This window comes from Lagenorhynchus albirostris, chromosome 4 (assembly GCF_949774975.1).
Source record: "Lagenorhynchus albirostris chromosome 4, mLagAlb1.1, whole genome shotgun sequence".
In the NCBI taxonomy this organism is placed as follows: Eukaryota; Metazoa; Chordata; class Mammalia; order Artiodactyla; family Delphinidae; genus Lagenorhynchus; species Lagenorhynchus albirostris.
Window position 1 is genome coordinate 74,249,320 of NC_083098.1, and position 10,467 is coordinate 74,259,786.

The 10,467-nt window shown below is 42.4% G+C and overlaps 1 long non-coding RNA gene across 1 annotated transcript; it reads right to left on the bottom strand.

Moving 5' to 3' along the window:
- Nucleotides 1-4,670: 4,670 nt before the first annotated feature.
- LOC132519343 (uncharacterized) lies at nucleotides 4,671-9,124 on the bottom strand. Its single transcript, XR_009540151.1, has 3 exons — nucleotides 8,929-9,124; nucleotides 8,418-8,589; nucleotides 4,671-6,068 (listed from the first exon to the last, which is right to left on the bottom strand). It is a non-coding gene; the product is annotated as an uncharacterized LOC132519343 (long non-coding RNA).
- Nucleotides 9,125-10,467: the final 1,343 nt, after the last annotated feature.

Here is a 10,467-nt window from a genome sequence, read left to right on the forward strand (position 1 = left end):
TAATTGAAGGCCTACGATGTACCAGGCATCCCTCTAAGTGCCAAGGATTTAGAGTGGCCCAACTTAGAGAAGTTTCTCACCCTCATGGAACTTATTCTAATGGAGGAAGACAGGCACTAAGCATGAGACACATAAATAAAAAATATAATTTCAGAGAGTGATGGGGGCTGTGAGAAAATAGAGTGATGTGCAAGAGTGACTCAGAGCGCTAGCTCTTTAAGAATGATTGGTCAAGGGAGGCTTCTTGGAGGAGGTGACATTTGAACAGAGACCCAAGTAAGGAGGCAGTCTGCTGACAATCTAGAGGACGAGGACTCCAGGAAGAGGGAGGTATTGTTGCAAAGGTCTGCTCACATGAGTCTCTGAGTTTCAGCTTCTTTGTCTATAATTGGGGGATAATTCACTTAATGGGATTGTTGTAAAGGTTCAGTGATACAATGTGCTTAGCATTTAGCTCAAAGCCTAGCACCAGGTAAGTGCTCTTTAATATTATTAAGTACAGCAAAACACAAAGGCACAGTTATTCTGATAGGTGTGGCTGAGTGCTGGCTGACTCAGGCCTTGCAGAATGGGAAGGGTTTGGGTGAGCAGATAGTAGGCTGGAATTCTCTGCTGTTGGTGCCTCTACCTCCCAGCAGCTTCCCTCTCAGAAACCTGACTACATTTCACTGTAATAATGTGAATATTTTCTCTCCTCTAATCTATAATAGATTATATAAAAGCAGAGACCTCCTGTTTCTTTTCCCCATTCTACTCCAGTGATTAAATAAGATAATGCATGCCAAGCATTTAGAATAGTCTTTTGTGCACGAATGAATGAACGAATGAATGAATGGTGGGAGGGCTTTGAGGTAGTAAGTACCGCATGAAGTTGAGTCTGTTTGGGAACTGGTGATAGATCAGCAAAGAAGGAACGTAGAACCCAGAAAGGCTGACCTTCTCCCGAGTGACAGAAAAGTCTTCTTGCCTGGCTACCTTCTTTGAACCAGGGCTCCGTTTTTTTCCTGCCTTTAGACTCCAACCGAAACATGAGCTCTTCCTGAGCCTCAAGCCTGTCAGCCTTTGGATGGAGCTACACTGTCAGCTCTGCTGGTTCCCAGGCCCTCAGATCATAGTGGAACTAAAGCATCTTCTCTCCAGGGCCTCCAACTTGCTGACTCAACCTTGCACATCTTGGGACCTGCCAGCTTCCATAATCATGCAAGGCAATTTCTTATAATAAATCTCTCTCTCTCTCTCATATATATATCTGTGTGTGTGTGTGTGTGTGTGTATATATATATATATATATATATATATATGTTCTGTGTCCCTGGAGAGAGCTGACTTGACACAAGAGCCCATCCTGAGGGATTCCTTTTAATTTAATCACATGTATAAAGGCCCTGTCTCCAAATATAGCCACATTCTGAGGTATTAGGAGTTAAGGCTTCAACATATTATTTTGGGGAGGGGGACACAATTCAACCCATAACAGCAAGCAAATAACCCTTTATTTGTTTAAGCTATTGTTACTTACGGCTGAGACCATGCTTAACTCCTTACACATGGCACAGATTCACATACCAAGTTTGATGATCCACGAGAAGGTGTCTTGCTACATCTCCTTGGTAGCATGTTACAATTTCTTCCATCTTTGAGGAGTCATTGAAGGATGGGCTTGGGAGAAAGCAGGTCTCCAAGGGTGTCAGTTTGATGACTGACTTTTGGGACATCTCCCAACCATGCTTTAATTTGTCCATTTCCAGCTGACATTAAAATAACATCGTGCACCCTTGATGTGAAAGTCATTCCAAACACGAGTTATCATCTGCGCCTTGCGGCGGGGGAGGGGGTTTGGCAGCCCTGGAGAGGCAGCTCTCTTCAGCCAAACTTATTGAAATGCCCCCATGCCCACCTTCCAGCCAATGTCAGCTGCTGATCTGTATGAATTAATGCAGTAATAACTGGGCCGTATTCAGCAAGCACTAATTTCTTTCACTACATCAAATCAAGCCTCATGATTGTTTCAAAATAAACATGCCATCCCCAGAATGCTGAATCCCCGCACTGGCAGCTGGGTTCTGAATGGATCTGGAAAGGTCTAGGGAGGAGACTGGATTGCGCAGCGGAGGGAGCCATTCCTGAGCGGCAGCCTGGGCAACGGGGCGATACCTCCTGAGCCCAACCACTTGTTTCATTTTTTAATTAATTAATTTTTTAACATCTTTATTGGAGTATAATTGCTTTACAATGTTTTCTTAGTTTCTGCTGTATAACAAAGTGAATCAGCTATACATATACATATATCCCCATATCTCCTCCCTGTTGCCTCTCCCTCCCACCCTCCTTATCCCACCCCTCTAGGTGGTCACAGAGCACCGAGCTGATCTCCCTGTGCTGTGCGGCTGCTTCCCACTAGCTATCTAGTTTACGTTTGGTAGTGTACTGACCACATTTTAAAGGGTGGGAAGAAGCAGAGCTTTGATTCTGGCCAGTATCCAAGGAGCATTTGCCCAAGGAGCATCCTCTGTGCTCTTCCTTCTTCAGGAGGCTCCACCCCACAGCGCAGGAGAGGGCAGCCCTGCAGCCGAGAGATCCAGATGAACAGTTGCTCCCCAGGCCTTGCTAAGGGGGTGGGGGGGGGAACCTCACGCTGTCACTGCAGTGAGAGACCATGAGAGAGATGATCTCAAAGATTCACAGGTCAGACTGCAGGTAAACCGCAGAGGAAGTGTCTAACAGACTCACAAGCGAGGAAACCGGAAAACCAGAGAGAGAGCATCTTTGAGCGAGGGAGCCAGAGGTGCTTTCCTTTCTTCTGCCTGCAGGAGGGCAAGTGCAAGAAAGAACCAGGTCTAGACAGATGATGAAGGAGATAGGGCAAGGATGGCTGACTGATGTTAGAAACAGTCTTTGGTAGTTCTCCAAATAAGACAGCGAACAAGTTGCTGGGAACTTTAGATGTTCCAGTCCAGTCTCTGGGCGGTGCTTTCAGTAGCATCATAGAGGCCTCCTCACCTCTTCTCTCTCACTCTTGAACCTTCGTTATGAATGTGCCAGGCCCTGGGCTCCACTCGGGTTTGGGGGCAGGTGGAGGCAAAGCACTTGGGTCCTGTCTTCTCCCCCGCTCCGTTCCTATCTTTTCTTTCTGTCTCCTCCCTGCCTCTCTGTGTCTCTCTCTCCCCTCCATGCCTAGGTTCCAAATAACCTTGGGAGAAATTAATATTCCATTCAGTGGTCCGCTAACCACTTACTAATTAATTTTCCAAATAAGCAATTCAGGACTGAATTCCACATCTTTTCGCCTCACATCGGCTGTGCTGTGTAGACATGTGTCTCCCACCCCCCACCCCAGCCCTGGTGTCTCTCTCAAGCTATGCCCCCGCACTGGGTGTGCTGCCTCACACCCCCCACTCTCCGCTACCTGCTTATCTTTCACAAGCTTAGAATGTCAGCGCCTGTAAAGCTCCTTTAGATTTCTCTGCTCTTCCTTCTGTCCTTATCCTGTCAGTCAGGATGAAAGAAATTAGGTTGTGTAAGTCTACACGTTTCTCTGTGATCCCAGCTTCCGGGGCTTAGAGCTGCCTGGAAGCTGCCACATCACCTGGGTCTGGGTTCAGACATGAAAAGCTTTGGGAGTTCTGGGAAATAAGTGTCAAGATGTTCTCAAAGCTCCAACTTTCCAGTTCATAACTTGGAAAGCAGAAAGGAAGCTGTGAATCAGAGCTCTAAGGAAATTGATTCTAGCATGGGTGGCAATGAACCAGACAGCTCTGCATGTCTGCCCCAAGCAAAGAGTTCTTTGTGTTATGCATTTGCCATGGTATTGGCCCTGGGTTGGCACCTGGTATTACAACCACAGTATTAATGTCCAGATCTTCTCCATCCCAAAGCCTTGTCTCTTTCCACCTCCACCTCCCTTGTACAGCTGACCCTGGAACAACACTGGTTTGGACTCTGCAGATCCACTTATACATGGATTTACTTCAATTAATATGTTAGAAAAATTCTGGAGATTTGTGACAATCTGAAAAGACTCGCAGACAAGCCGTGTGCCCTGAAAATATAGAAAATATTAAGAAAAAGTTAAGTACGACATGAATGCATAAAATATACGTAGATACTAGTCTAACCTTACATAGGTGTAAGGTGAGTAACATTTAGTATAAAATTAAGATGTTAGTTTTCTTACTGTTTTATAGCTTTGCTTTCAAAGAATTCCATTACTATACAGTATACCTCTCTTGTAATTGGAGAAACTGCGTATCAGCCTATCATCATAGGTACGTGGTTTTTCAAAAAATGTAGCAATGTTTCCAACACTGTATTATAAATGTGACTGTAATCCTATATGCCATAAAAATTTTGAAAAGATTAATACATTAATGTATAGGCTAGGCTACCGTGATGCTATTGTATCAATTACACTAGGCAACTATAAAGCAATCCTATTGCTGCTTCTTTGTTATCAATGCATGAATCATCATACCTATAAATAAATCTGAATCTCTTTTTCACCTTATCTTCGTTTTTGATGTCTAGTGTTATATATATACATATAAAACATCTACAGTGGTTTGTATCATATAAGACAATAATGATGTAGATACTGACAGACAATTCCTCTTGACATAAACATACAGTATCAATAAAACAGTGCTATAATTGTATTTTCTCTTCCTTATAATTTCCTTAATAACATTTTCTTTTCTGTAACTTACTGTATTGTAAGAATACAGTATATAATACATATAACACACAAAATATGCATGAATCAACTGTTTATATTATCAGTAAGGCCTCCTGTGAACACTAGGCTATTACTAGTTATTTTCGGGGAGTCAAAATCGGCACGTGGAGTTTTGACTGCACGGGGTGTTGGTGTCCCTAACCCCGCATGGTTCAAGGGTCAACTGTATTGCATCCAGAATACTGACAATATCTTGCTCCTATAGATCCTTAACTAGCAAAGATGAAACAATTATGGCCAGTAAGTTTGAGTCCTACTTACGAAAGCAGGGAAAGGAACCAATGGATTTTCGTTTTGCAAGACTGCGTTCAAAGTGTCCCTCTGCTTAACTGTCAGTCCCACAGAGCATTCTTTTAAACAGAATCCGTCCTTCCCTCTCTCTTCTACCCACCCCAGACTTCCTGTTGTTTAAAGATTTAGGGTTTTAAATATGATTCCTATTTCTCCAGACCAAGTTGACCTGAGGCTGAGGTAGAGTTTAACTTGGCATCTTTTGTTATCAGTACAATGAACCAGAACCAGAATCAGATCATTGAAATGAAGAATGACTTTTCTCCCTGATAGCACTTCCGGAAAACAATCAAACAAAACAAAACCTTTGATGTATTGTTAAGTGAAAAAAGCAAGGTGTAGAACAATGTGTATTGTACATTATTATTTGTGTATTTAAGACGCATATACATATATGAATGTTTGTAACTACATAAGATATCTCCAGCAGAATACTCTAGGAACTGGCAATAAAGATTATCTTTGGTAAGGGAACTGGTGGCTGCTGGGGGGCAGGGGTGCAAGAGAGAATTACTTTTCACTGAATATTCCTTAAAACTTTATCTATTGGTGTGTGTGTTCCTATTACCACTCAAAATAAAGAATAAATTTTTTAAAGGAAGAAAGTGCACCTCCTCTGGCCTAGCCCCTTGTTTCACTGCAATCAGACTGCAATGTCTTAGGACTCAGATGCCTTGACTTTTTTTTTTTTAGTCTTTATTGAATTTGTTGCAATATTGCTTCTGTTTTTATGTTTTGGTGTTTTGGCCGCAAGGCATGTCGGATCTTAGCTCCCCAACCAGGGATCAAACCCGCACCCCCTGCATTGGAAGGCAAAGTCGTAACCACTGGACCGCCAGGGAAGTCCCAGATGCCTTGACTTTTGAAGAGACTTGGGAGGAGGAGCTGGCATAAGAGGAAGAGGACCTTCTGAAACGTTCTCTTCGCCTCCATAGTTGAGGTGCCGTATCAACATCCTCTGAGTCTCCACAGACAACCAGGACAAAATGAAGGGGCAGGAACCAGAGCCCGGTGGTTTCCACAAGCGAAAGTGATCAGCTGTTTTCTTAAAAAACAGAGCCAAAGAATACATATATATATATATATATATATATATATATATATATATATCTTCTGATCTCACTCTGAGTTACATTATGAACTTTCCAAAAGTCAGTCCTTAGATTTCCACCTGACAGCCAAGGATGTTTTTCTGTTAAATTTTAATCATATCACCAGAGTTTATTAATTGTTTCAACAAACAGACATCTATGTCCGTTCATTTAAAAAATAAAAAAACGACAGAGTAAATAAATCAACTTTCAAATCATGTCCTTCTGTAAACACCAGCTGCACCGGAAAAGGAAGGCAGCCTGTGAGCAGCTTCCCACTGCGGTGCTGGGCTGGGGCTGTCCACGCACATGCTCAGAGCTTGTTGATGTGTCCTACAGCCCACAGGAAAGAACCTCAGCGGAAAGCAAGAAGGCAGAACAATTGTGTGAACCTACCTCCCCTTCTCACCCTCCAAACATCTGGCTCTTGTGTGTGTCACCTCTTTGATTCAAACCTGCTCTGGGGTTATTGATAAAGAAAATCTCCACCTGGGTGAGGAGGGGTGGGTGTGGACCAACTACTTCTTCGCTAAAGAACAATTAGCACAGGCTCACTTTTTGTAGCGAAAGAGTGGAGCAGGTTGGTTATAAACCATGTTTCTGAAGTTGCCCAGCTAGTTCTCTGCCAACTCTTTACAGGGATACTGAAACAAAAGCTGGAAGCACAGAGATAGTAAGAAAAGCCCTTACGACTGGGGCTATGGGAAAAGGTAAACACCCAAGACGCCATCTTGGTATTGGCCAGCCGTAGGGAAATCTCTGCTGTTTAACATAATGCGTTTATAAACACAGATGTCAGGGATGACAAGTTTATTTTTGTAGTTCTGCATCTTTCGTTTCCCCAGTTGATTCTTATTCTTATCTTCTTCGACGTCAGAACAGCCAAACAAGTGATACATTTGGATGGCTTGCTTCCCTGAATTGTGTCTATTCATTTACAGGACAGACACTTAATTCCACCTGTGGAAACGGCAGTTTTGCAATTGTCACAACCATTGTCCCGCTCATTTCATTTTACTGGGGTACTTTGGATAACAACCTCCTGGACTTATTTGGATGGCAATTTGATAGTAATGTTGGCTGGAGATCAGCTATTAAGTTTATGTGCTCATCAAATTTTAACTAAATGCCTAATTTAAAAGTAATTAGAACCACTTGAATTTGGTTGGGCGCCAAAGTTAAGCTGCAGGCAGAACTTGAGGACTGCAGGCTGCGCGCTTAGTGTGCAGGAGACTGCATTCCCTTCTCTTTTCCACCTCTCTCATTATCAGCACTTACACCCGGGGATGGGTGGATGGGTGGGTGCAGAAAGTGAGGGAAATAAAGTGCCACTGAGCCAGTGCCAGTGGAAGAAATTCAACAGGGTTAAATGCAAAGTCATGCATTTAGGCTGGAAAAAAGAAATCAATTGCACAAGTTTAGACTGGGGGAGACCAAGTCGGCAGGCACATACATGAAAGAGATTTGAGAGTTTAGTTAACTGCAAGCTTATTTAAAAAAAAATTAGAACCATGGTATGACTTACAATACACTAAAACTCACCATTCTAAATACTTTACAAATATTAACTCTTTTCATTCTTTATGAGCAATTTTGTGAAGTAAATACTATCAATATGTCCCATTATCACATGGGAAATTGAGGCAGAAAGAGAATAAATAACTTGCACGTAGTTACCTAGCTAGAAAGTACCAGAGCCATGATCAAATTCAGACGATCTGGCCACAGAGTCCATGCTTTTAATGCTGGACCTTGATACAAGCCAGTAGTGGGCAGATTCACTTTTCATGTTGTCTCTGGTTAAAGCTCATTATGATGAATATCATGATAATCAAAGTTTCCATGAAAAGAAAAATAGATGTCCAAAGTCTATGTCAATTGCTTCAAATAATAGTGAACAAAATAAAATTCTACAACCTTAAAAATAATTAATATTATCCTAATAAATACGGTACGATGCTGTTAAACGCACATTTTTGTGATAGTTTTGATGGAAACAATATCAACAAAAATATAAGGGCAACATTTCAAGTCAAATTAACCTTCTGGGTCTTCAGTCTCATCTGTCCAGTGTCTAGAATGAGCTCAATCATTTCAATCCCTTCAAACTTTAAGATTCTAATACAGGCATACCTTGGAGTTATTGCAGGTTTGGTTCCAAACCACCCAAATAAAGCAAATTTTGCAGAAAAGTGAGTCATAGGAATTTATTGTTTCCCAGTGCATTTAAAAGTTATAGTTACACTATACTGTAGTCTATTGAGTGTGCAATAGCATTGTGTCTAAAAAAACAATGTACATACCTTAATTTTAGAAATGTTGAGGTTTTTGGTTCAAGATGGCAGAGTAGAGGGACGTGCTCTCAATCTCTCTTGTGAGAGCACAAGAATTACAATTAACTGCTGAACAATCATCGACAGGAAGACACTGGAACTCACCAAAAAAGATACCCCACATCCAAAGACAAAGGAGAAGCTACAATGAGACGGTAGGAGGGCCACAATCACAATAAAATCAAATCCCATAACTGCTGTGTGGGTGACTCACAAACTCGGGAACACTTATACCACAGAAGTCCAGCCACTGGAGTGAAGGTTCTGAGCCCCACGTCAGGCTTCCCAACCTGGGGGTCTGGCAATGGGAGGGGTAATTCCTAGAGAATCAGACTTTGAAGGCTAGCGGGATTTGATTGCAGGACTTCGACAGGACTGGGGGAAACAGGGACTCCACTCTTGGAGGGCACACACAAAGTAGTGTGTGCATCGAGACCCAGGGGAAAGAGCAGTCTCCCAAAGGAGACTGAACCAGACCTACCTGCGAGTGTTGGAGGGTCTCCTGCAGAGGTGGGGGGTGGCTGTGTCTCACCGTGAGGACAAGGACACTGGCAGCAGTTCTGGGAAGTACTCCTTGGCATGAGGCCTCCTGAAGTCTACCATTAGCCCCACGAAAGAGCCTGGGTAGGCTCCAGTGTTGGGTCGCCTCAGGCCAAACAAACAACAGGGAGGGAAGCCAGCCCCACCTATCAGCAGACAAGTGGATTGAAGTTTTACTGAGCTCTGCCCACCAGAGCAACAGCCAGCTCTATCCACTACCAGTCCCTCCCATCAGGAAACTTGCACAAACCTCTTAGATAGCCTCATCCACCAGATGGCAGACAGCAGAAGCAAGAAGAACTACAATCCTGCAGCCTGTGGAACAAAAACCACATTCACAGAAAGATAGACAAGATGAAAAGGCAGAGGGCTATGTACCAGATGAATGAACCAGATAAAACCCCAGAAAAACAACTAAATGAAGTGGAGATAGGCAACCTTCCAGAAAAAGAATTCAGAATAATGATAGTGAAGATAGTGGAGTACCTTGGAAAAAGAATGGAAGCAAAGATCGAGAAGATGCAAGAAATGTTTAACAAAGACCTAGAACAATTAAAGAACAAACAAACAGAGATGAACAATACAATAACTGAAATGAAAAATACACTAGAAAGAATCAATAGCAGAATAACTGAGACAGAAGAATGGATAAGTGACCTGGAAGAAAGAATGGTGGAATTCACTGCTGCAGCACAGAATAAAGAAAAAAGAATGAAAAGAAATGAAGACAGCCTAAGAAACCTCTGGGACAACATTAAGCATAACAACATTCGCATTATTTGGGTCCCAGAAGGAGAAGAGAGAAAGGACCCGAGAAAGTATTTGAAGAGATTATAGTCGAAAACTTCCCTAACATGGGTAAGGAAGTAGCCACCCAAGTCAAGGAAGCGCAGAGACTCCTATACAGGGTAAACCCAAGGAGAAACATGCTGAGACACATAGTAATCAAATTGGAAAAAATTAAAGGCAAAGAAAAATTATTGAAAGCAGCAAGGGAAAAACGACAAATAACATACGAGGGAACTCCCATAAGGTTAACAGCTGATTTCTCAGCAGAAACTCTACAAGTTAGAAGGGAGTGGCATGACATATTTAAAGTGATGAAAGGGAAGAACCTATAACCAAGATTACTCTATCCAGCAAAGAGGCAAGGATCTCATTCAGATTCGATGGAGAGATGAAAAGATTTACAGACAAACAAAAGCTAAGAGCATTCAGCACCATCAAACCAGTTCTACAACAAATGCTAAAGGAACTTCTCTAAGTGGGAAACACAAGAGAAGAAAAGGACCTACAAAAACAAACCCAAAACAATTCAGGAAATGGTAATAGGAACATACGTGTCGATAACTACCTTAAATGTGAATGGATTAAATGCTCCAACCAAAAGACACAGGCTCGCTGAATGGATACAAAAACAAGACCCATATATATGCTGTCTACAAGAGACCCACTTCAGACCTAGGGACACATACAGACT